Here is a 25824-nt window from a genome sequence, read left to right as displayed (position 1 = left end):
TGTATTATACTGTACAATTGGTCATCATAATTTTTTCTAAGTTCATTTACTGTACATGTTTTTTTATATTTGAAACATTTGTCAGACAGATATTTTATAAAAAAAAAAAGCACCATGTCTATCATTGAAAATAATGTGTCACTTCTTCACACAAAACTGTATCTCATGCTACCAACTGGGATTTCAGGAACGCGTTTGGTAGAGTGATATTCAGCTTTCAGAAACTCGCTTGGTACAGTACTTTTTAAAGCCTGCAAACTGCTATTTGAGAAGCTGTGCTTGTACTAACCTCACAGCCAGAACATTCCAGACTGATCCATCTTGGATGACTGACACTCCCTGCTCAAACACAATTAGTTGCATGAGAGCAGGAGGTGGGATTAAACTCTAAATAAATAATCTGATGTTGCTAGACCATGAGCTTTCCTCTGTCTTGACCTCTGGACACCCTGATTGGACACCATTGGTATTACCTTGTACATTGTCCTATACTTTGAATTTATTGAACTTGTGTTGACTCCTGAATTTGTACTATTATTTCTTAGGCCTTGTGTGTATATAGACTCAATTTTATAACTGTGGAAAGGGGGTACTCCTTCCTGTTTTGCAAAAGGGATATAGTTAGCAAATTTACACCACAAAGTTGGAGAAACTTAATGAGTTTAGGGAATTAATAATAATTTGAATATACAGGCATACCATGTTTTATTGCACTTTGCTTTATTGTGCTTTGCATATATTACTCTTTTTACAAATTGAAGGTTTGTGGCAACCCTGTGTTGAGCAAGTCTATCAGAGCCATATCTCCAACACACCTATAAACATATAAATACACATGAATACACATATATACACATAAAACACATAAAACACATAAATACACATATATACACATATAAACTCATACATACACATATAAACACATGTATACATATATAAACACATATAAACACATAAATACACATGTATACACATATAAACACATGTATACATATATAAACACATAAACACATAAATACACATGAATACACATATATACACATAAAACACATAAATACACATGTTTACACATATAAACACATATAAACACATAAATACACATATATACACATATATACACATAAATACACAAATACACATAAATACACACATATACACATATAAACACATATAAACACATAAATACACATAAATACACATGAATACACATATATACACATAAAACACATAAATACACATGTATACACATATAAACACATAAATGCACACAAATACACAAACAGGTAGAAACCCTTTATTTAACCTGCTTTGGACGAGAAAAGGCTTGGATTTCGGGATATTTTCTTCTTTAAAATTGGACAGTTGGGAGAGGGCATGTAACAAAGTGTTAACAACAATATTTTATGTCATTTAGGCAATGTTTACATGTTATAATACAGCTTATACATGTAACTAAAGGTAGTTTTATATAATTTTTAAATCGTTTTTTGACTTATAAGCAGGGAAAATAGTTTTTTGATAATTAAAAAAAAAAAAAAAAATATTAGTGAAAAAGTATGGATTTTAGAATAATTTTGGATTTTAGAATAATTTTGGATTTTGGAATTCCGGATTTGGGAATTCTAACCTGTATATACACAACTCACTATTAGCATTTTTTAACAATAAAGTATTTTCCTTCTTAATATGAGGAGAGTCCACGGCTTCATTCCTTACTTGTGAGAATACAGAACCTGGCCACCAGGAGGAGGCAAAGACACTCCAGCCAAAGTCTTAAATACTTCCCTCATATCACAGTTATTCTTTGCCTTTCATCACAGGAGGATGGCAGAGAAGTGTCAGAAGATACAGAGTAGTTCCTTATGGAGGGGGGAATGGAGTTTTAAGTAGTCTTGTCAGCCTCTCAGTAAGAGCATTGATGAATGTTAGGGTCTGGAGATGCAGGGAGAGTCTTTCCACAAACCCATCCAGACTCATATTAACAGCTCCTAAGCAATCAGTGTTGACGAGTTTCACTGCCTGCTTCTTTCTCTCAAGTCCATGTCAGGACTCAGGAGCGATGCTACAAGACTGTCAAACTTGAGAGGGGGGATTTATCGCACAATTTACTTTATTATGTTTTATGTTGCGACATGTGTGAGATAAGGATCAGGCAGATGTTGAAATGTACAGGTTTTTACTTTTTTTTCTGGTTAGCTGAGCAGCCTGTTAGTATGGCGTGCTTTTTCCTGTAGCAGGGGCGGTCCTGCATGGCGCACCACATGACAGGGTGTGGTCACACTGATTTCCTCTTTTCCTGACCGTGCAGTTTACCGAAGACAAAGTGGTTTCTCTGTGGGGCCTGGGTCATAGGAGGTGGTGAGTGCCCCAGCTATTGGGGGTATAAAGGTGTCATTTATCTTTTCTATAGTCCATCTTACAAGCGCAAGCTATGGAGGACTCTGATGCATTGGAGGGTACTCCCTCTTTACCTAAATCTAATACCTGTCTATATTATGAGGAGGCTACGGTATATCCACCTGCTCAATTATGTTCCACATGCCTTGATAAAGACATTTTATCTAAGAAAACAAATATGTTTAGTACCACTGAGCCGTCCACCTCTGAGGAGTCTCCGTCCCGTGAGGTGTGTTACCTGATGTTATCTCCTATAACACATGCAGCGTCTCATTGCACTTCTAATCCTCCTTCTGGAGGGGCCATCTTTCCGCCAGACTTTACTGAACAGCTACAAATGGCAGTGTCTGTGGCCTTCAGTTCTTTACCTCACCCAGCTAAGCGCAAGCGAAAGGTCAAATATTGCTATCCTTCCCAGGGGTCATCTACTAACTTATTGGATTTATCTGATTCCAGACTATCCAATGATGAGGATGCCTCTGATGCTTCAGAGGATGCTCTTTCTGGGCTGGAATCTGCTGCCTCTAGGCCTTAAGCTGCGGAGGAACCAGACTTTAAATTTAGGATTAAACACTTACGCTTTCTGTTAAAGGAAGTTTTGACTACTTTAGAGGTTCCAGAACCAAAATTACCTGAGGAACCTTGTATTCCTAAACTGGGTCTATGAGGACAGGGTTGTACCACAGACTTTCCCGGTTCCCGTAAAGATGGCATATATTATTAAGAATGAATGGGAAAGACTCGGTTCTTCCTTTTCCCCTTCTTCTTCCTTTAAGAAATTATTCCTGGTTCCGGACTCTGAATTAGAGTTGTGGGGTTCCGTCCCTTAGGTGGATGGTGCTATCTCCATGCTTGCTAAATGCACTACTATCCCGCTTGAGGATAGTTCCTCATTCAAAGAGCCCATGGATAGGAAGCTAGAAACTCTGTTGAGAAAGATGTTTTAGCACACAGGATATTTATTTCAACTGGCAGCCACCTATTGGTGTGACTCTTTATCTGAACTGATCGAGGTGAAGGTCCCCTTGATCCAGGAAAGAATTAGGGCCTTGAGAGTGGCAAATTCTTTTATTTGTGATGCAAATATGCAGATTATTCACCTGAATGCCAAGGCGTCAAGTTTTTCAGTACTAGCACGTAGGGTACTCTGGCTGAAGTCTTGGTCTGTGGACATGACTTCAAAATCTAGACTTCTTTCCCTGCCATTTAAGGGGAAGATTCTTTTTGGTCCAGGCCTGGACTCAATCATATCCACGGTCACTGGAGGCAAGGGTTCCTTTTTACCGCAGGGTAAGAAGAACAAGCCTAAGGGGCAAGGTCCTAATTTTTGTCCCTTTTGTTCGGATAAACCCCAATGAAAGCAGCCCTCCGCGAAGCCTGATCAGCCCAAGGGAACTTGGAGAATGACTCAGTCTTGGAATAAATCCAAGCAGAACAAGAAGCCCGCTGAGTCAAAGTCGGCATGATGGGGTGGCCCCCGATCTGTCTTTGGACTGTGTGGGGGGCAGACTGTCTCTCTTTCTGGAGACTTGGCTGGGGGATGTGCAAAACCATTGGGTCCTGGAGGTCATCGCTCAGGGGTACAGGATAGGTTTCAGATCTCATCCACTCAGAGGCAGATCCCTCTTGTCAAACCTGTCTTCAAGGCCAGAAAAACCAGAGGCCTTTCTAGGGTGCGTGAGGGATCTCTCCTCCCTGTGAGTAATTGTACCGGTACCTCTAGCAGAAAGAGGTCTTATGCCCGATTCTGGACCTAAAGTGCTTAAACAAGTTCCTGTCAGTCCCATCGTTCAAGACTTGAAGGATGCTTACCTGCATGTTCCAATTCACAAAGAACAGGTTCCTGAGATTTGCGTTCCTAAACCAGCACTTCCAGTTTGTTGCACTTCCATTTGGTCTAGCTACTGCCCCAAGAGTCTTTACAAAGGTTCTAGGTGCTCTGCTCGCAGTGGTGAGAACCAGAGGGATAGCAGTAGCACCATATTTAGACAAAATCCTGGTTCAGGCTCCATCCTGTCAGTTGGCAGAGGATCATTCAAAAGCTCTTCTATTTCTTTTCTGATCTCATGGATGGAAGATAAACTTAGAAAAGAGTTCTCTTGTTTCCAGTACCAGGGTGGAATTCCTGGGTATGATAATATACTCCTTATTCATGAGGTTATTTCTTACAGACCAAAGACATTACAAGCTAACTTCCAATTGTCTTGCCCTACAGACCTCCTTAAGGCCCTCTGTGTCCTGGTGTATGGAGGTAATTGGACTCATGGTGTCCAGCATAGACATCATTCTATTCGCCAGGTTCCCTCTCAGGCCTCTTCAGCTGTGTATGCTGAGCCAGTGGGATGGCAACCACTCAGATCTGTCACAACAGATTTCTCTGGACAACCGGTCAAGAAAATCACTCTCTTGGTGGCTCTGTCCAGATCACCTGTTCCAAAGGACATCCTGGGAGATTGTGACTACGGATGCAAGTCTCTCAGGATGGGGAGCTGTTTGGGGTGCCTGATCAACATTTCAGAACTTTGAGCTATATTCAATGCTCTGAAGGCTTAGCCTCTTCTGGGTTCGTCCCAGTTTATCAGATTCCAATCAGACAACATAACCTCAGTGGCTTACATCAACCATCAGTGGGGTAACAAGGAGTTCCCTAGCAATGAGGGAAGTATCTTGGATTCTGGAATAGGCAGAGGCTCACAACTGCTCACTGTCAGCGATCCACATTCCGGGTGTGGACAACTGGGAAGCGGATTTTCTCAGCAGACAATCCTTTCATCCGGTGGAATGGTCTCTCCATCCTGAGGTGTTTGCGGAGATTTGCAACAGATGAGGGATGCTGGAGATAGATCTCATGGCATCCCGACTCAATTCCAAGATACCCAGATATGGGTTTCGGTCCAGGGATCCTCAGGCATAGCTGATAGATGCATTAGCAGTGCCTTGGAGGTTCAGTCTAGTTTACATTTTTCCACCGTTACCACTTCTCCCTCGGTTAGTAGCCCGCATCAAGCAGGAGCAAACTTCGGCAATACTAATTGTTCCATTGTGGCCGCGAAGGATGTGGTTCACGGACATGGTGGGGATGTTCTCATCTCCTCCATGGAGGTTACCTTGTCACAGGGATCTGCTGGAACAGGGTCCTTTTGTTCATTAAAATCTAGATTCTCTGAGGCTGACTGCATGGAGATTGAATGCCTAGTCCTAGCCAAGAGAGGTTTTTCTGAGAGAGTGATTGATACTCATTCAAGCTCGAAAGCTGGTCACTCATCACATCTATCATAAGGTGTGGAGGGCCTACTTATTATGGTGTGAAGAGCGTGGATTCCCCTGGCATAAGGTCAAGGTTTCCAGGATTTTTTCCTTTCTCCAGGATGGTAAGGAAAAGGGCCTTTCTGCGAGTTCCCTAAAGGGACAGATTTCGGCTCATCTGTGTTATTGCATAAGAGGCTCGCTGAGTTTCCTGATGTGCAGTCTTTTGTTCAGGTTCTGTCTAGAATCAGGACTGTGTTTAGACCTACCACTCATCCTTGGAGTTTAAATCTAATTCAGCTTGCCCTTAAGGCCAAAAACTTTCAGGGTAGATGGGGATACCACAGGCTAAATAAACTATTTCAAATGCCAATATAAGGGTAATGGAAATACTTGTAAACAATTTAATACACAAATTAAAGGAGAGAACATTTTTAAGTAAACTGTCCCTTTAAATCCTTTCAATGGTAGTGAACTTTTTCCATCCTGTGTATATTGTGAAAATAATGTCAGTGTATTGCACTACTTGTCAGGAAATAAAATGCTAAAGATGAAGCATTCATTCATTGTAAGGTTGCATATGGCATCAATAATGTGTGTGTGTGCAACAATGTTTTAAGCAATGTTATACATAGTTACAAACTCTGCTGTCATAGCATTTTAAGAAAGCTGTCACCTAGATTACGAGTTTTGCGTTAACAAGGGTGCGGTGCTAATGAGCAGTTTTCGCTCACTTGCAGACAGCGCTGGTATTACGGGTTTTTATAAACCCGGCGTTAACCGCAAAAAAGTGAGCGAAGAGCAAAATTTTGCTCCACATCTCACCTCAATACCAGCGCTGCTTACGGTAGCGGTGAGCAGGTAAAACCTGCTCTTGCACGATTTCCCCATAGTAATCAATGGGGGGAGAGCCGGCTGAAAAAAAACTAACAAACCTAGCAAAAAAGCAGCGTTCAGCTTCTAACGCAGCGCCATTGATATCTATGGGGAAAATACATTTATGTCTACACCTAACACCCTAACATGAACCCTGAGTCTAAACACCCCTAATCTTACACTTATTAACCCCTAATCTGATGCCCCCGACATCGCCAACACCTACATTATATTATTAACCCCTAATCTGCTGCTCCGGACACCACCGCCACCTACATTATACTTATGAACCCCTAATCTGATGTCCCCAACATCGCAGAACCCTACATTATATTTATTAACCCCTAATCTGCTGCCCCAATGTCGCCGCAACCTAACTACATTAATTAACCCCTAATCTGTCGCCCCCAACGTCGCCACCACTTTATTAAATGTATTAACCCCTAAACCTAAGTTTAACCCTAAACCTAACCCCCCTAACTGAAATATAATTTTAATAAATCAAAATAAATTTACTATCATTAACTAAATTATTCCTATTTAAAACTAAATACTTACCTGTAAAATAAACCCTAAGATAGCTACAATATAACTAATAGTTACAGTGTATCTATCTTAGGGTTTATTTTTATTTTACAGGCAACTTTGTATTTATTTTAACTAGGTACAATAGTTATTAAATAGTTATTAACTATTTAATAACTACCTAGTTAAAATAAAGACAAATTTACCTGTAAAATAAAACCTAACCTATGTTACAATTACACCTAACACTACACTATAATTAAATTAATTACCTAAACTAAATACAATTAATTACAATTTAAATTAATTATCTAAAGTATGAAAAAAACAAACACTAAATTACAGAAAATAATAAAACAATTACAAGAATTTTAAACTAATTACACATACTCTAATCCCCCTAACAAAATAAAAAAGCCCCCCAAAATAAAAAAAGCTCTACCCTACACTAAATTACAAATAGCCCTTAAAAGGGCCTTTTGCGGGGCATTGCTCTTTTACCTGTAAAAAAAAAGTACAAATACCCCCCCAACATTAAAACCCACCACTCACACAACCAACCCTACTCTAAAACCCACCCAATCCCCCCTTAAAAAAACCTAACACTAACCCCTTGAAGATCACCCTACCTTGAGAAGTCTTCACCCAACCGGGCCGAAGTCCTCCACGAAGCCGGCACAAGTGGTCCTCCAGACGGGCAGAAGTGGTCCTGCAGAAGTCTTCATCCAGGCGGCATCTTCTATCTTCATCGATCCGGTGCGGAGTGGCTCCATCTTTAAGACATCCGACGCGGAGCATCCTCTTCTAACGACATTCGACGACTGAATGAAGGTTCCTTTAAATGTCGTCATCCAAGCTGACGTCCCTTCAATTCCGATTGGCTGATAGAAATCTAAATTGGAATTAAGGTAGAAAAAATCCTATTGGCTGATGCAATCAGCCAATAGGATTGAAGTTCAATCCTATTGGCTTATCCAATCAGCCAATACGATTGAGTTGGCATTCTATTGGCTGATTGGATCTTTTTCTACCTTAATTCCGATTGGCTGATAGAATTCTATCAGCGAATCAGAATTGAAGGGACGCCATCTTGGATGACGTCATTTAACGGAACCTTTATTCAGTCGTCGGATGTCGTTAGAAGAGGATGCTCCGCGTCGGATGTCTTGCAGATGGAGCCGCTCCGCGCCGGATGGATGAAAATAGAAGATGCCGCCTGGATGAAGACTTCTGCCCGTCGGGAGGACCACTTCTGCCCGTCTGGAGGACCACTTCTGCCGGCTTCGTGGAGGACTTCGGCCTGGTTGGGTGAAGACTTCTCAAGGTGGTTTGATCTTCAAGGGGTTAGTGTTAGGTTTTTTTAAGGGGGGATTGGGTGGGTTTTAGAGTAGGGTTGGTTGTATGGGTGGTGGGTTTTAATGTTGGGGGGGTTATTTGTACTTTTTTTATACAGGTAAAAGAGCTGATTACTTTGGGGCAATGCCCCGCAAAAGGCTCTTTTAAGGGCTATTTGTAATTTAGTGTAGGGTAGGGCTTTTTTATTTTGGGAGGCTTTTTTATTTTCTTAGGGGGGTTAAAGTAGGCGTAATTAGTTTAAAATTCTTGTAATTATTTTATTATTTTCTGTAATTTAGTGGGGGTTTTTTTCGTACTTTAGATAATTTATTTAAATTGTAATTAATTGTATTTAGTTTAGGTAATTAATTTAATTATAGTGTAGTGTTAGGTGTAATTGTAACATAGGTTAGGTTTTATTTTACAGGTAAATTTGTCTTTATTTTAACTAGGTAGTTATTAAATAGTTAATAACTATTTAATAACTATTGTACCTAGTTAAAATAAATACAAAGTTGCCTGTAAAATAAAAATAAACCCTAAGATAGATACAATGTAACTATTAGTTATATTGTAGCTATCTTAGGGTTTATTTTACAGGTAAGTATTTAGTTTTAAATAGGAATAATTTAGTTAATGATAGTAATTTTATTTATATTTATTAAAATTAAATTTCAGTTAGGGGGGTTAGGTTTAGGGTTAGACTTAGGTTTAGGGGTTAACACATTTAATATAGTGGCAGCGATGTTGGGGGCGGCAGATTAGGGGTTAATAAATGTAGGTAGGTGTCGGCGATGTTAGGCCAGGCAGATTATGGGTTAATAATATTTAACTAGTGTTTGCGATGCGGGAGTGCGGCGGTTTAGGAGTTAATATGTTTATTATAGTGGTGGCGATGTCCGGTTCGGCAGATTAGGGGTTAAAATATTTATTTTAGTGTTTGCGATGTGGGGGGGGGGGGGGCTCGGTTTAGGGATTAATAGGTAGATGATGGGTGTTAGTGTACTTTTTAGCACTTTAGTTAAGAGTTTTATGCTACGGCATTGTAGTGTAAAACTCAACTACTGACTTTTAAATGCGGTATCACTCTTGACAGGAGAGGGTCTACCGCTCACTTTTGGTTAGACTCGTAATACCGGCATAATGCAAGTCCCTTTGAAAATATAGGATACGCAATTTACGTAAGTGGATTTGTGGTATTTCCGGTGAGCCTGTCATTTCAAGACTCGTAATACCAGCATGCGTTAAAAAGCAGCGTTGGGTCCTCTCAACGCTGCTTTTTAACCCTAACGCACAACTCGTAATCTAGCCATGTGTTTGCAACTATGTATAACATTGCTATAAACATAATTAACCTTTAACAAAAGATACCAAAAGAACTAAGCAAAATTGGTAAAATAAGTACATTGGAAAGTTTAAAATGCAATACTCTATCCAATCCATATAACTTTAATTTTGACTTTAATTGATTTATTGAAATAGTAGTCCTGAAGGAAATTCCCATTGAATGTAAGGGGGGCCAATACTGACAATTATGTTTATTCTGATTACCAAATTAATACAAATATATTAAGGTTTATGACAACTTCTGTTGTTCAAAGTATCCTATACACCGATAAGCTTTTCAGCTGTTACACAGTGTTTATTTACAAGACAGTCTTTATTAAGAATAAAGATATATGTGCTATTCTAAATAGTGTCTTGCAGTAATATCAGCATATCAGTGTTTGGTTATTCCTTATGCCTTTCCAAAAGAACCTTTATACACAAACATGCCCAGAAAGTGATATTGCGCAATGAAATCAGTTCTGCGTATAGTTCTCTATTTGGTTACATGTAATACACACACCAGAAACATATGCACTTCAATGCACCTACAGATCTATCAGCAGGACTGGCAGGAGGTCAAAGGATCCAGACTGCTCCTTTTTTCCAGGCTATTAGTTGCATTTTGGAGATGATATGTTATCTCAAGGATGACATTAATGCAGCTGAGTAAGTGTACAGATGCTCCTCTCTAGAGTATTAGTTGCAGTTAACCTTTCAGATACAGGGTGATATTACTGCAGGGACAACAATTTAACTAACACCATTAATCCCAATAACAAGCACAATTATTAAAGGACCACTCAATGCAGAAGAATTGCATAATTAAAAAGTGCATAATAAAAAGACAATGCAATAACACCTACTCTGAATTTCAAATAACTAGAAGATTTTTTTCTGCCAAATTTATTTTTTCTCCCATTTTCCGTCCTCTTGCACCATGTGACAGAAATCAGCCAATCACAGACTAGTATACGTATACCCTGTGAGCTTGTGCACATGCTCCCCAGAAAGTGCTAATATAAAGACTGCAAAATTTGATAATTGAAGTAAATTGGAAAGTGTCTTAAAACTGCCTGCTCTTTCTGAATCATAAAAGTTTATTTTGATTTGAGTATCCCTTTAAGGGCCAGATTAAGCGTGGAGCGATAGCTTAACGGGTGCCCTGTAGAGGAGCAAATCTGCCCATTTATGAGTGCACATTAAATAACCAGCCACTACTAGGTAAGTTGTGGGTGCAGTTTTAGTGGTCTTTAAAAACAATAGCATAAACAGGGTGTTAATCAGAAATGTATTTTTATTACAAGTTCAGATCTATACTAAATTAGTTTTAGTCCCAAGTAAAATAATGCTGTACAATTGTTATTTTGATATTGCCAATTGGGCTAAAATTAGGTACTTTCTAGATATTTGAACTGCTTAAGTGCAAATGTTACATTATATTCTCTCACTGAGTTTAAAGAACATGAGGATACAAATGCCACATCTCTGCTATACTTGTGAAGTCTGTAAACTAGAAGGTCATTGAATTCCTCATTGAAAAGAAGAAAATCTTCTGTTTCAGTTGGGTTTTTACAAGACATTACTGACATGAAAATTACTATTTTAACCCATTAGACACAAAGGGAAATATGTGCCTGTCGCATTGTCAAAAATAATAGCAGTTTCTTAACTTATTATACACAGTTATGACTCTCAAAAAAACAGTTGTAGTAAAAAGGATGTTAATTTGCTTTAAAAACATTTAGACTTGGCTGTAACATTATTCTATAGCAACACAACAGAAATGTTTTGTAATTATTTAGAAAGATAGATGATCGATAGATAGATAATAGATAGACAATTGATAGACAGATAAATAATAGATAGACAGATAATAGATGATAGATAGATAGATAGATAGATAGATAAATGATAGATAGATAAATAGATAGATGATAGGTAGATAGATGACAGATAATAGACTATAGATGATAGATAGATGATAAATAGATAAATAAATAAATAGATAGATGATAGATAGATGATAGATAATAGACTATAGATGATAGATAGAAAGATGATAGATAGATAGATAAGTAAATAGATAGATGATAGATAGATAGATAGATAGATGATAGATAATAGACTATAGATGATAGATAGACAGATAGATAGATAATAGATAGATAAATAATAGATAGACAGATAATAGACAGATAGATGATAGATAGATAGATAGATAGATAGATAGATAGATATATAGATTGATAGATGATAAATAATAGACTATAGATGATAGATAGATAGATGATAGATAGATGATAGATAATTAACTATAGATGATAGATAATAGACTATAGACGATAGATAGATAGATAGATAGATAGATAATAGATAGATAGATGATAGATAGATAGATGTTTCGTTACAAAGGATACTCGTTTCATTTTCACAAAATGAATATCCAAACAAATGCACCAACAAAATTTAAAGGGACAGTCTACTCCAGAATTGTTATTGTTTAAAAAGATAGATAATCCCTTTATTATCCACTCCCCAGGTTTGCATAACAAACACGGTTATATTAATATACTTTTTACCTTTGTAATTACTTTGTATCTAATCCTCTGCAGATTGTCCCCTTATTCCAGTTCTTCTGACAGACTTGCATTATAGCCAATCAGTTCCCTCTCATAATTAACTCCACAGGAGTGAGCACAATGTTATCTATATGGCACACATTAACTAGCGCTTTCTAGCTAGGAAAAAATATCAAAATTTACTGAGATAAGAGGCAGCCTTCAAGGGCTTAGAAACTGGCATATGAGCCTACCTAAATTTAGCTTTCAACATAGAATACCAAGAGAAAAAAGAAAATTTTATAATAAAAGTAAATTGTAAAGTTGTTTAAAACTGCATGTCCTATCTGAGCCATGAAAGTTTAATTTGACTAGACTGTCCCTTTAAAGAAATACTGACAACATTTGTTAGTATTCATTTGTTTAAATTACCTTTAAGGTGTTAAATATTTACCTTTAACGCGTAATTTGTATGATTTAACTGCAAAACTGAAGAAAAAACAAACACGGCTAGATTACGAGTTTTGCGGTAAGCTAAAAAGCAGCGTTAACAGGTGCTAACGCTGCTTTTTTACTACCACTGGTATTACGAGTCTTGCAGGTTTAGGGGCACCGCACACTTTTTTGGCCTTACTGCAAAATGACTTACGTAAACTTCGTAAAGTTTTTTTCTATGGGACTTTCATAGCGCTGGTATTACGAGTCTGTCCTGGGAGGCCAAAAAGTGAGTGGTACACCCTATCCCGTCAAGATTTTTTACGCATTTTAAAGTCAGTAGTTATGAGTTTTATGTTACAACGCGGTAGCATAAAACTCATAACTAAAGTGCTAAAAAGTACACTTTAAACTACCTATTAACCCCAAAACCGAGGCCCTCCAGCATTGCAAACACTATAATAAAAATTTTAACCCCTAATCTTCCGCTCCGGACATCGCCGCCACTAGAATAAACATATTAACCCCTAAACCACCGCACTCCCACCTTGCAAGCACTAGTTAAATATTATTAACCCCTAATCTGCCGCCCCTAACATCGCCGCAACCTACCTACATTTTTTAACTCCTAATCTGCCGCTCCCCCAACCTCGCCGACACCTACATTATTTATATTAACCCCTAATCTGCCGCCCCCAACGTCGCCGCCACTATTCTAAATTTATTAACCCCTAAACCTAAGTCTAACCCTAACCCTAACACCCCTTAACTTAAATATAATTTAAATAAATCTAATAAAATTCCTATCATTGTCTAAATAATTCCTATTTAAAACTAAATACTTAAAAGCTAGCTACAATATAACTAATAGTTACATTGTAGCTGTCTTAGGGTTTATTTTTATTTCCCAGGCAAGTTTGTATTTATTTTAACTAGGTAGCATAGTTACTAAATAGTTATTAACTATTTACTAACTACCTAGCTAAAATAAATACAAATTTACCTGTAAAATAAAACCTAACCTAAGTTACACTAACACCTAACACTACACTATAATTAAATAAATTAAAAACAATTAAATAAATTAAATTAAATTAGCTAAATCACAAACCCCCCACCCCACTAAATTACAGAAAATAAAACACAAATTACAAGATATTTAAACTAATTACACCTAATCTAAGAGCCCTATCAAAATAAAAAAGCCCCCCCAAAATAAAAAAAACCTAGCCTAAACTACCAATAGCCCTTAAAAGGGCCTTTTGCGGGACATAGCCCCAAAGAAATCAGCTCTTTTACCTGTAAAAAAAAATAGAAATACCACGCCCAACAGTAAAACCCACCACACAAACAACCCCCCAAATAAAATACTATCTAAAAAAACCTAAGCTCCCATTGCCCTGAAAAGAGCATTTGGATGGGCATTGCCCTTAAAAGAGCAGTTAGCTCTTTTGCGGCCTAAACCCTAATCTAAAAAATAAAACCCACCCAATACACCCTTAAAAAAAACTAACACTAACCCCCTGAAGATCGACTTACTGTTCTGAAGACCGGACATCCATCCTCAATGAAGCCGGGAGAAGTCTTCATCCAAGCCGGGCGAAGTGGTCCTCCAGATGGGCAGAAGTCTTCATCTAGACGGCATCTTCTATCTTCATCCATCTGACGCAGAGCGGCTCCATCTTCAAGACATCTGACATGGAGCATCCTCTTCATCCGGAGTCTTCTTACTGAATGACGGTTCCTTTAAGTGACGTCATCCAAGATGGCGTCCCTTAGATTCTGATTGGCTGATAGAATTCTATCCAATCAGCCAATAGGATTGAGCTCGCATTCTATTGACTGTTCCAATCAGCCAATAGAATGCGAGCTCAATCCTATTGGCTGATTGGATCCGCATCAGATGGATGAATATAGAAGATGCTGTCTGGATGAAGACTTCTGCCCGTCTGGAGGACCACTTCGCCCCGCTTTGATGAAGACTTCTCCCGGCTTTGTTGAGGACTTCGGCCCGGTTAGATGAAGACTTCTGTTGTTTACTTGAGGATGGGTGTCCGGTCTTCAGAACAATAAGTCGATCTTCAGGGGGTTAGTGTTAGGTTTTTTTAAGGGTGTATTGGGTGGGTTTTATTTTTTAGATTAGGGTTTGGGCTGCAAAAAAGGTAACTGCCCTTAATGGGGAGCTTAGGTTTTTTTAGATAGTATTTTTTTGGGGGGTTGGTTGTGTGGGTGGTGGGTTTTACTGTTGGGGGGGTGTTTGTATTTTTCTTTTACAGGTAAAAGAGCTGATTACTTTGGAGCAATGCCCCGCAAAAGGCCCTTTTAAGGGCTATTGGTAGTTTAGTTTAGGCTAGGGTTTTTTTATTTTGGGGGGGCTTTTTTTATTTTGATAGGGCTCTTAGATTAGGTGTAATTAGTTTAAATATCTTGTAATTTGTTTTTTATTTTCTGTAATTTAGTTTTTTTTTTTGTGATTTAGCTAATTTAATTTAATTTAATTTATTATATATTTTATATTTTAATTATATATTATAATTTGTATTTATTTTAGCTAGGTAGTTAGTAAATAGTTAATAACTATTTTATAACTATTCTACCTAGTTAAAATAAATACAAACTTGCCTGTAAAATAAAAATAAATTTTTATAGGTAAGTATTTAGTTTTAAATAGGAATTATTTAGTTAATGATAGGAATTTTATTTAGATTTATTTAAATTATATTTAAGTTAGGGGGTGTTAGGGTAAGACTTAGGTTTAGGGGTTAATAAATTTAGAATAGTGGTGGCGACGTTGGGAGCGGCAGATTAGGGGTTAATAAAAATAATGTAGGTGTCAGCGATGTTGGGAGCAGCAGCTTAGGGGTTCATAAATATAATGTAGGTGGTGGCGATGTCCAGAGCGGCAGATTAGGGGTTAATAAGTATAATGTAGGTGGCGGCGCTGTCCGGAGTGGCAGATTAGGGGTTACTAAGTATAATGTAGGTGGCGGCGATGTCCGGAGCTGCAGATTAGGGGTTAATAAGTATAATGTAGGTGGCGGTGATGTCCGGAGCGGCAGATTAGGGCTTACTAAGTATAATATAGGTGGCGGCGATGTCCGGAGCAGCGGATTAGGGGTTAATAAGTATAATGTAGGTGTCAGCGATGTCGGGGGCAGCAGATTAGGGTTTAATAAGTGTAAGATTTGGGGGTGTTTAGACTCGGGGTTCATGTTAGGGTGTTAGGTGAAACATAAATTTTATTTCCCCATAGGAATCAATGGGGCTGCGTTACTGAGTTATATGCTGCTTTTTTTCTGGTGTTTTTCTCAGCCGGCTCTCCCTGTTGATTCCTATGGGGAAATCGTGCACGAGCACGTTACACCAGCTCACCGCTCACTTAAGCAACGCTGGTATTGAAGTGAAGTGTGGAGCAAAATTTTGCTCTACGCTCACTTTTTGTCTTTTTAAGCCGGGTTTATAAAAACTAGTAATACCAGCGCTGCAGGGAAGTGAGCGGTGACAATAACGTGCAAGTTAGCACCGCACTCCTGTTACCGCAAAACTCGTAATCTAGCCGACAATTTTCTAATAGTTTTCAAATGGATTTCCATTGTATCAACTAGTCAAATATGTTAAATTGTTCACCAAAAGTCCAGTTTTCAAGGAAGACTCCAACCCGCCCCCAAGACTACTGATTCCACACAACTCCACCCCCCCATTCCCCTGTCATAACTCTGTCCACAAAACAATAGATATAAATATCTAGTTCAAGATCTTTATTCTCTTGAAAATGTATTTGATTCTGTTATTGGCTTTTCGCTCAAGAAAAAGGATAATTTCTTGTTTTCTCTCATGTTTAAAGTCTTACATGTTCATAAAAATAAGCCTAAATATTGTATTAACTGTTTATCACAAAAAAATCTATAAAATAGGCACACTTTACTTCTGTGCTACAAAAACATTATGTTCCTAAAAACAGAAATTGCTAGTTCATTACTCTATATGGTCTTTTTTATTGGATGAACATAAAATAAAAATCTGCTTCCTTGATGCATAAATGGTTTTAATGTAATTTGGGATATTTTCATGGTGACATCTCCCTGTTACCAAGCAGAACAAATCATATCAGATTTTAGGTATCTTGTTTTCGCTCTATTTCCCAACAAGCAAATTTTTTTTCCGAGTGATCTGCACAAAAAAATGTAATGTGTCAAAACAGAATAATAGCTGGTAAGTACTTAAAAGCTTATGTATAGGAAACTTAAAACTGGTCAGATTCAGCTCAAATCCTATCAGATTTTCTTCGCTCTCTTAAACCTTTAATCACCTCCCAAGGGTCATTTTAGCTAACCACGAAACGTGATTAGAAGCTGTAGGATCTCAGACACATACGTTTCAGCCATTGTGCTTTTTAGCATTTAGAGCCAAAATACAGAACTATAGAACTGTGTTGAAACATCACCAATATGGACATTGTGTTGGAGGTCATCATAATTGTGTGCAATTATTTATTATCTATTCATAATACCCAACACCAACATGATTTCAATATTTATGTTTTATCGTATTTATTTTGTTTATATTTATTATATTTTTTATTATATTTATATGTTACCCCATCAGCTGTACATTAAATATGCAATAAATGGACATTAAAGGCGAATAGTATTTTTGTAATATATATATACTGTATATATACTGTATATATATATATACAGTATATTTATATAAAAGAGCATCAAATAACTTTTTCATGAAAAGAGAATATTTTTAATATGTTTAAATAAAGTTTTTTTTAACTTTATAGTTACAATAACAGGAAGTGCATAATTGTGTATGACAGATTCGGGGCTCTACTGCTTACTGGCTAGCAGGAACAACTCCAGCATAAATAGTTAAAGGACTGCTTAACACAATAGAATAACATTATTAATAAATGCATAATAAAGAGACAATGCAAAAGTACTTAGTTTAAATTTCAAATGAGTAGTAGATTTTTTTTCTGACAAATGTCAGTTAGTTACATTTACCTTCCTAATGCATCATGTGGCAACCATCAGCCAATCACAAAAAGGCATATACGTTTATCTTGTGAATTTTGCACATGCTCAATAGGAGCTGGTGACTCAAAAAGTGTGCATATAAAAAGATTGTGCATTCCAATGTTCTTCACAGAGGGAAAGTATTTTTAAATAGATATTCATATGTATATCTGTATATATCTATACCTATATATAGTTAGATAGATAGATAGATAGATAGATATAGGTATAGATATATATTTTACCAAAAAAACATCATATATATATAGAAATATTTATTTAAAAATAAAAATAAAATATTCTGCTATGTGAAGAACAATGGAATGTTGGAAGTTTAGCACACTTGAATAAACGTGACCAGGTTACTCAAGTATAGGTGCAAAACGTTAATGCAGTTGCGATATTCGAAATTCCAATTCTGTTTACTTTTAACTTGTAATACGATTGCAACCCGTTGCATGCAAAAAAAACTCCATTTAGCAAAGATAACGCACAAGCGGGAGTGCGAACTAGCGCACTCCACTCATAATCTAGCCCTTACTGTGAATAAAATTGAAGATATTTTGGACTAAAGTTGATATGACTGTTCCATAGCTCAGTAATTTAAAATTATTATGGGCCAGATTACAAGTGGAGCAGTATTTAATGCTTCTGCTCGCACGCTAACTCCACTAGAAGTAAGCTTTTTGTGTGAATTGGGTAGCACTCGTATTACAAGTTGAAAGTAAAGAGTTTTCACTTGCGCACTAACCCAATGTGCGCAAGAAAACAAACTTAGGATATTGCGCGTGTTAACGTATTCCCCTATAGAAGTCAATAAAGCAAGAAAAGTGCAATAAAAACCTAACACCCTACTCGAGCGCAAACCGGACCACATATTGCCAACATGAAAATATGAATATTTCACATTCCAATGTTCTTCACATAAAATAATTTGTTCTATTTATTCATAAATACATATTTCTACATATATCTGATGTTTTTTGGTAAAATATATATATACCTATATAGATGATTATATACAGTTATAGATAAGTATATAGGAATATCTGTTTATAAATGCATAGAACATATTCTGCTATGTGCAGAACATTGGAATGTGAAATATATACAGTAAATTCACAGTATATTATTAAATATGAATATTGCGTAAATATGCTTTTACATGTTTTCATCTACTTTATTTAAAGGCCTCCAATGTACTTATTTATATACACCCTGTTCCAAATTATTGTGCAAATTCTATTTCAGTGTCACAAAGATTATATATATTTTTTCAGTTTAACTCATGGATGGCATTGTGTCTCAGGGCTCTTTTGATCATTGAAAACAATCTCGGACACCTGTGATAATTAGAGTGCCAGGTGAGCCCAATTAAAGGAAAAACTACTAAAGGAGGGTGTTCAACATTATTAAGCAGAGCACTATTTTCAAGCAATATGGGGAAGAAAAAGGATCTCTCTGCTGCCGAAAAGAGTGAAATAGTTCAATGCCTTGGACGAGGTATGAAAACATTAGATATTTCACGAAAACGTAAGCGTGATCATCGCACTATTAAGAGATTTGTGGCTGATTCAGAGCACAGACGGTTTCATGCAGATAAAGGCACATTGAGGAAGATTTCTGCCAGATCCATGCATCGGATCAAGAGACCAGCTGCTAAAATACCATTACATAGCAGCAAACAGATATTTGAAGCTGCTGGTGCCTCTGAAGTCCCACGGACATCAAGGTGTAGAGTCCTCCAGAGTCTTGCAACTGTGCATAAACCTTCCATTCGGCAACCACTAATGCTCACAAGCAGAAACGGCTGCATTGGGCAGAATAATACATGAAGACTAATTTTCAAACAGTCCTGTTCACTGATGAGTGCCGTGCAACCCTGGATGGTCCAGATGGATGGAGTAGTGGATGGTTGGTGGACGGCCACCCTGTTCCAACAAGGCTGCAACGTCAGCAAGGCGTGGTGGAGTCGTGTTTTGGTCCGGAATCATGGGATGAGAGCTGGTCGGCCCCTTTAGTATCCCAGGAGGTGTAAAGATGACCTCTGCAAAGTATGTGGAGTTCCTGACTGACAACTTCCTTCCCTGGTACAGAAGGAAGAACTATGCATGCATGACAATGCACCATCTCATGCTGCAAAGAATACCTCTGCATCAATGGCTGCTATGGGGATAAAATGGAGAGAAACTCATGGTGTGGCCTCCATCCTCCCCTGACCTCAATCCTATTGAGAACCTTTGGAGTATCCTCAAGCAAAAGATCTATGAGGGTGGGAGGCTATTCTGACATTTTGCAAACAAATTCAAGCAGAAACTATCCAAAAACTCACAAGTTCAATAGATGCAAGACTTGTGGAGCTGCTATCAAATAAGGGGTCCTATGTTAAAATGTAATGTGACCTGTTAAAATGTTTAAAAAGTTAAAATGTTGTTCAAAGTTTGATTGAAATAGCTTTTGATTTCAGTAAATATGCTGCAAACACAACAAATGACAATTTTCAGTTCTTTACAACCTATAAAGTGTTTTGAAACTTACTGTGCGTAATAATTTGGAACAGTGCATTGTAAGTTTTTTTATTTTGAAAAAAAAATACTGTTATCATTAGGAGGTTTGTTCAATAAAATTTGAATTGTACTCTTAATAGTTGATAACGAGAATTATGCTGACTGTTGTTTACATCAATTATTTAGGTAAATGAGAAAGATATCATTGGCATAATAATTTGGAACAGGGTGTGTATATATATATATATATATATATATATATATATATATATATATTGTCTATATGTTTGTACATATGTATTTATATTTGATTTGTAAATACAGTATGTACATATATATACATATAAATACATAAAAACATCTGTACACACACATTTATATATATACTAGACGATAAGCCTGCCCAGAGGACAGTCTATGTTTAAAAACTACAACCCCCCAAGCTAAAGTTACAAAAAAAAATAGACAAAGGTATCCAAAATAAAAAATTTAAACCTAAATTAATACCCCTAAAAAATTAAAAACTCCCCCAAAATAAAAACACCTCCTAATCTAATACTAAACTACCAATAGCCCTTAATAGCACCGCCGCTGAGGATTGCCACATCTGGGAAGACCGCTCCACACCACCGCTCTGTGCCGCCTTCGCTTTGGATGAAGATAGAAGATGATGGACCCGCCTGGAAGAAGACCTTCTCCGCTGGACTTCAGGAACCGTGAGTTCCTATTTGGGACTTAGTGTTAGGTTTTCTTTTTTTTTTTCTTTTTCTTTTTTTCTTTTTAAGATTAGGGATTTGAGCAATTGAAAAAGAGCTGAATGCCATTTTAAGGGCAGTAAAAGAGCTGAATGCCCTTTTAAGGGCAATGCCCATACAAATGCCCCTTTAGGAGCAATGGGTAGTTTGGTTTTTTTAATGTTGTTTTTTTATTTTGGGGGGTTTGGTAGGTGGGGGGTTTTACTCTTAGGGGGGACTTTTAATGCAAAATAGCTGATTTCTTTAGGGCAATGCCCTGCAAAAAGCCCTTTTAAGTGCTATTGGTAGTTTATTCTTAGATTAGGTAGTGTTTTTATTTTGTTTTTGTTTTTTTTATTTTCATAGGGATTAGGTTTCATTTTTTTATTTTGAATAATGTGGTTTATTATTTTGTGTAATGTTAGACTTTTTTTATTTTCTGTAATTTTAGATTAGTTTAAACTTTATTTTTAAAGTAATGTTAGGTTTTTTATTCTAATTGTAATTTAGGATTATTTTAATTTATGTAATATGGTTAATTTAGGGGGTGTTATGTTAGGGGGCTTAGTGATTAGTTATTTGCGTTGTGGGGTTTGGCAGTTTAGGGGTTAATAGATTTATTATGTTATTTGTGATGTGGATTAATGGTGGTTTAGGGGTTAATAGTTTTATTAGGTTATTTAGGGATGTGGGTTAATGGCAGTTTAGGGGTTAATATATGTATTAGGTAGTTTGCGATGTTGGGTTTTGCGGATTTAGGGGTTAATAATTTTATTAGGTAGTTAATTTTTTTTTTTTTCTTAATGCTTATTGTGGGCAGTTACTATTTTTTTTAATACTTATTGCGTGCGGTTAGTTTATTTTTTTTAATACTTATTGCGGGCGGTTAGTTTATTTTTTTTAATACTTATTGCGTGCGGTTAGTTTATTTTTTTTAATACTTATTGCGTGCGGTTAGTTTATTTTTTTTAATACTTATTGCGTGCGGTTAGTTTATTTTTTTTAATACTTATTGCGGGCGTTTAGTTTATTTTTTTTAATACTTATTGCGGGCGGTTAGTTTATTTTTTTTAATACTTATTGCGTGCGGTTAGTTTATTTTTTTTAATACTTATTGCGGGCGGTTAGTTTATTTTTTTTAATACTTATTGCGGGCGGTATTTTTTTTGTTGTAATGCTCCGTTTGCCTTTGCTGCATCCCGGTGGATTCCAAAAATGGCAGGGTGGTAAAAGAATCCACCTGCGGTGGATTCTTTCACCACCCTACCAGCTTCACTGCATCCAGGTGAAATCTTTTGGCTGCCTCACGCTGCCAACATTCCTTTGAGGATGCGCACGCAACTGGCGACAGTGACAAACGCGTTACAAAAGCGATTTTAGTATAGATACACGTACATATTTAGACATCTATATTTATGTATCTCAATTTTTTTTAATAATTTTTATTAGATAGTGTTATGAGTGTAACTGCACTTTGTAATGTATTTTTTATTTGTTTTGAGACACTTTTTTAACCAGAGCTCTGAGGATGCGCTTTCCCGACTCACGTTAACTTAAATCGTGCTCGAGCAAGAGCCACAATAAACCCCTTTTCGCTTGCACATAACTGTTAGCACGCCACTCGTAATCTTGCACTATATGTTATTGGTTTCATGTAAATTTTTTAAGGATATACATTTTCCAGTAAATGTATGTGTGATCTATGCCTCACTTGTCCAATTTATAAATGTGTTATATAAGGAATGTGTTTATAAGAATTGCAATCCAAATGATTCATGAACTGATGAAGAGGGAAGCAAGCCTGTTAGATTGAATTCTTGTTACAAGAGCGTGCATACTGCGTACTAGCTCAATTCACGAATCTCATGAATGTAAGTGAATTAAATGCAAGTCAATATTAACATGAATTCTCATTTCATTAAAAATCCAATAACAGCCCTATGGAAACAAGACAAGATGAAGCGTGCTATATATAGCTTTGCATGGACGATTGATTTTGTCATTTTCTCTGTATATTTAGGTATAAGAGAACCTGCTTAATCTAGAAAATAAAGTATTTTAAGAATATACTATTTCAGTCGTCCAACGTGTCCCAGCTTTGTAGGCTGCGTTTGTTCTGCCCACATGGATGTTATTTGTGTTTACTACAATAAAATGCAATTTATTTTGCTTGATAGAAACACTTTTTTATTCATGGTCAGGAATTACATTCATTTTTTCCTGCACAATTTTACAAAGTAATCCTAAACTTTAGAATGTTTTTCATTCTGTTAAAGAAAATAAAATGGTACTAACTGCTTCTTTGTTTTGTTATAAAAGTCACAACAAAACTAATTTATGGTTATGTTTTTTAAGCTGCATTTGTAACTGAACCAGTGCTATTTGCTGCAACCATACAGATTACACATAAAATAAGAATACATGAGTCAGCTTTGTTTTTTTTTTATTTGTTTTTTTGTAGAATGCATGAAAAGTTTTAGTCAAGAAAAAGAGCAAATTAAAGAGACAGTCAACACCAGAAATGTTGTTGTTTTAAAAGATAGATAATCCCTTAATTACTCATTCCCCAGTTTTGCATAACCAACACAGTTATAATTATACACGTTTTACCTCTGTGATTAACTTGTATCTAAGCCTCTGCAGACTGCCCCCTTATTTCAGTTCTTTTGACAGACTTGCCTTTTAGCCAATCAGTGCTCACTCCTAGGTAACTTCACGTGCATGAGCTAAATGTTATCTATATGAAACACATGAACTAATGCCCTCTAGTGGTGAAAAACTGTCAAATGCAGAGATAGATAGAGCATGCAATTTTAAGCAACTTTCTAATTTACTCCTGTTATCAATTCTTCTTCTTCTCTCTTGCTATCTTTCTTTTAAAAAGCAGGAACGTAAGTTTAGGAGCCAGCCCATTTTTGGTTCAGCACCTGGGTAGCGCTTGCTGATTGGTGTCTTTAATAGGAGTAAATTAGAAAGTTGCTTAAAATTGCATGCTCTATCTAAAATTAGGTTTTGTGTTCCATTAAAAGGGTTACTAACCCCATATTTTTTCTTTAATGATTCAGATAGAGCATGACATTTTAGGCAACTTTCTAATTTACTCCTATTATCAAATTTTCTTTGTACTCTTGCTATCTTTATTTAAAAAGCAGGAATGTAAATCTTAGCAGCTAGCCCATTTTAGGTTCATCACCATATATAGCGCTTGCTTATTGGTGGCTGACATTTGCCCACCAATAAGCAAGCATAACCCAGGTTCTCAACCAAAAATGGTCCGGCTCCTATGTATCACAATCCTGCTTTTAAATAAAGATACCAACGGCTAGATTTAGAGTTTTGTCGGTAACGACCCGCGTATCTAACGCTGGCTTTTTTCTGGCCGCACCTTTAAAATAACTCTGGTATTGAGAGTCCACAGAATGGCTGTGTTAGGCTCCAAAAAAGGAGCGTAGAGCATATTTAACGCCACTGCAACTCTCGATACCAGAGTTGCTTACGGACGCGGCCAGCCTCAAAAACGTGCTCGTGCACAATTCCCCCTGCAAAAAAGCCGCGTTCAGCTCCTAACGCAGCCCCATTGTTTGCTATGGGGAAACACTTCCTACGTCTGCACCTAACACTCTAACATGTACCCCGAGTCTAAACACCCCTAGCCTTACACTTATTAACCCCTAATCTGCCGCTCCGTAAACCGCCGCTACTTACATTATCCCTATGTACCCCTAATCTGCTGCCCCTAACACTGCCGACCCCTATATTATATTTATTAACCCCTAATCTGCCCCCCACAACGTCGCCTCCACCTGCCTACACTTATTAACCCCTAATCTGCCGAGCGGACCGCACCGCTATTATTATAAAGTTATTAACCCCTAATCCGCCTCACTAACCCTATAATAAATAGTATTAACCCCTAATCTGCCCTCCCTAACATCGCCGACACCTAACTTCAATTATTAACCCCTAATCTACCGACTGGAGCTCACCGCTATTCTAATAAATGTATTAACCCCTAAAGCTAAGTCTAACTCTAACACTAACACCCCCTTAAGTTAAATATAATTTAAATCTAACGAAATTAATTAAATAAATTATTCCTATTTAAAGCTAAATACTTACCTGTAAAATAAATCCTAATATAGCTACAATATAAATTATAATTATATTATAGCTATTTTAGGATTTATATTTATTTTACAGGTAACTTTGTATTTATTTTAACCAGGTACAATAGCTATTAAATAGTTAAGAACTATTTAATAGCTAAAATAGTTAAAATAATTACAAATTTACCTGTAAAATAAATCCTAATCTAAGTTACAATTAAACCTAACACTACACTATCAATAAATTAATTAAATAAAATACCTATAATTATCTACAATTAAACCTAACACTACACTATCAATAAATAAATTAAATACAATTCCTAAAAATAAATACAATGAAATAAACTATTCCGATCAGCCAATAGAATGCGAGCTCAATCTGATTGGCTGATTGAATCAGCCAATCGGATTGAACTTAAGGTAAAAGAGCTTTGAACTTTAGTAATTTAGAATAGGGTAGGGCATTTTTTTATTTTGGGGGGCTTTGTTATTTTATTAGTGGGCTTAGAGTAAGTGTAATTAGTTTAAAATTGTTGTAATATATTTCTAATGTTTGTAAATATTTTTTTATTTTTTGTAACTTAGTTCTTTTTTCTTTTTTGTACTTTAGTTAGTTTATTTCATTGTATTTATTTGTAGGAATTTTATTTAATTTATTTATTGATAGTGTAGCGTTAGGTTTAATTGTAGATAATTATAGGTATTTTATTTAATTAATTTATTGATAGTGTAGTGTTAGGTTTAATTGT

The 25824-nt window shown here is 36.5% G+C and overlaps 1 long non-coding RNA gene across 1 annotated transcript in view; it reads left to right on the top strand.

Moving 5' to 3' along the window:
- The first annotated feature begins 440 nt into the window (after positions 1 to 440).
- Positions 441 to 25824, top strand: part of LOC128647649 (uncharacterized) — a 249813-nt gene continuing 224429 nt past the window's right edge. Inside the window, exon 1 of the long non-coding RNA XR_008400372.1 lies at positions 441 to 466. This is a non-coding gene — a long non-coding RNA (uncharacterized LOC128647649). The remainder of the gene's footprint in view (positions 467 to 25824) is intronic.

Source organism: Bombina bombina, chromosome 2 (genome assembly GCF_027579735.1).
Source record: "Bombina bombina isolate aBomBom1 chromosome 2, aBomBom1.pri, whole genome shotgun sequence".
Taxonomy (NCBI): domain Eukaryota; kingdom Metazoa; phylum Chordata; class Amphibia; order Anura; family Bombinatoridae; genus Bombina; species Bombina bombina.
The sequence above is the reverse complement of the archived record's forward strand: the minus strand, read 5'-3'. Positions and strand labels throughout refer to the sequence as shown.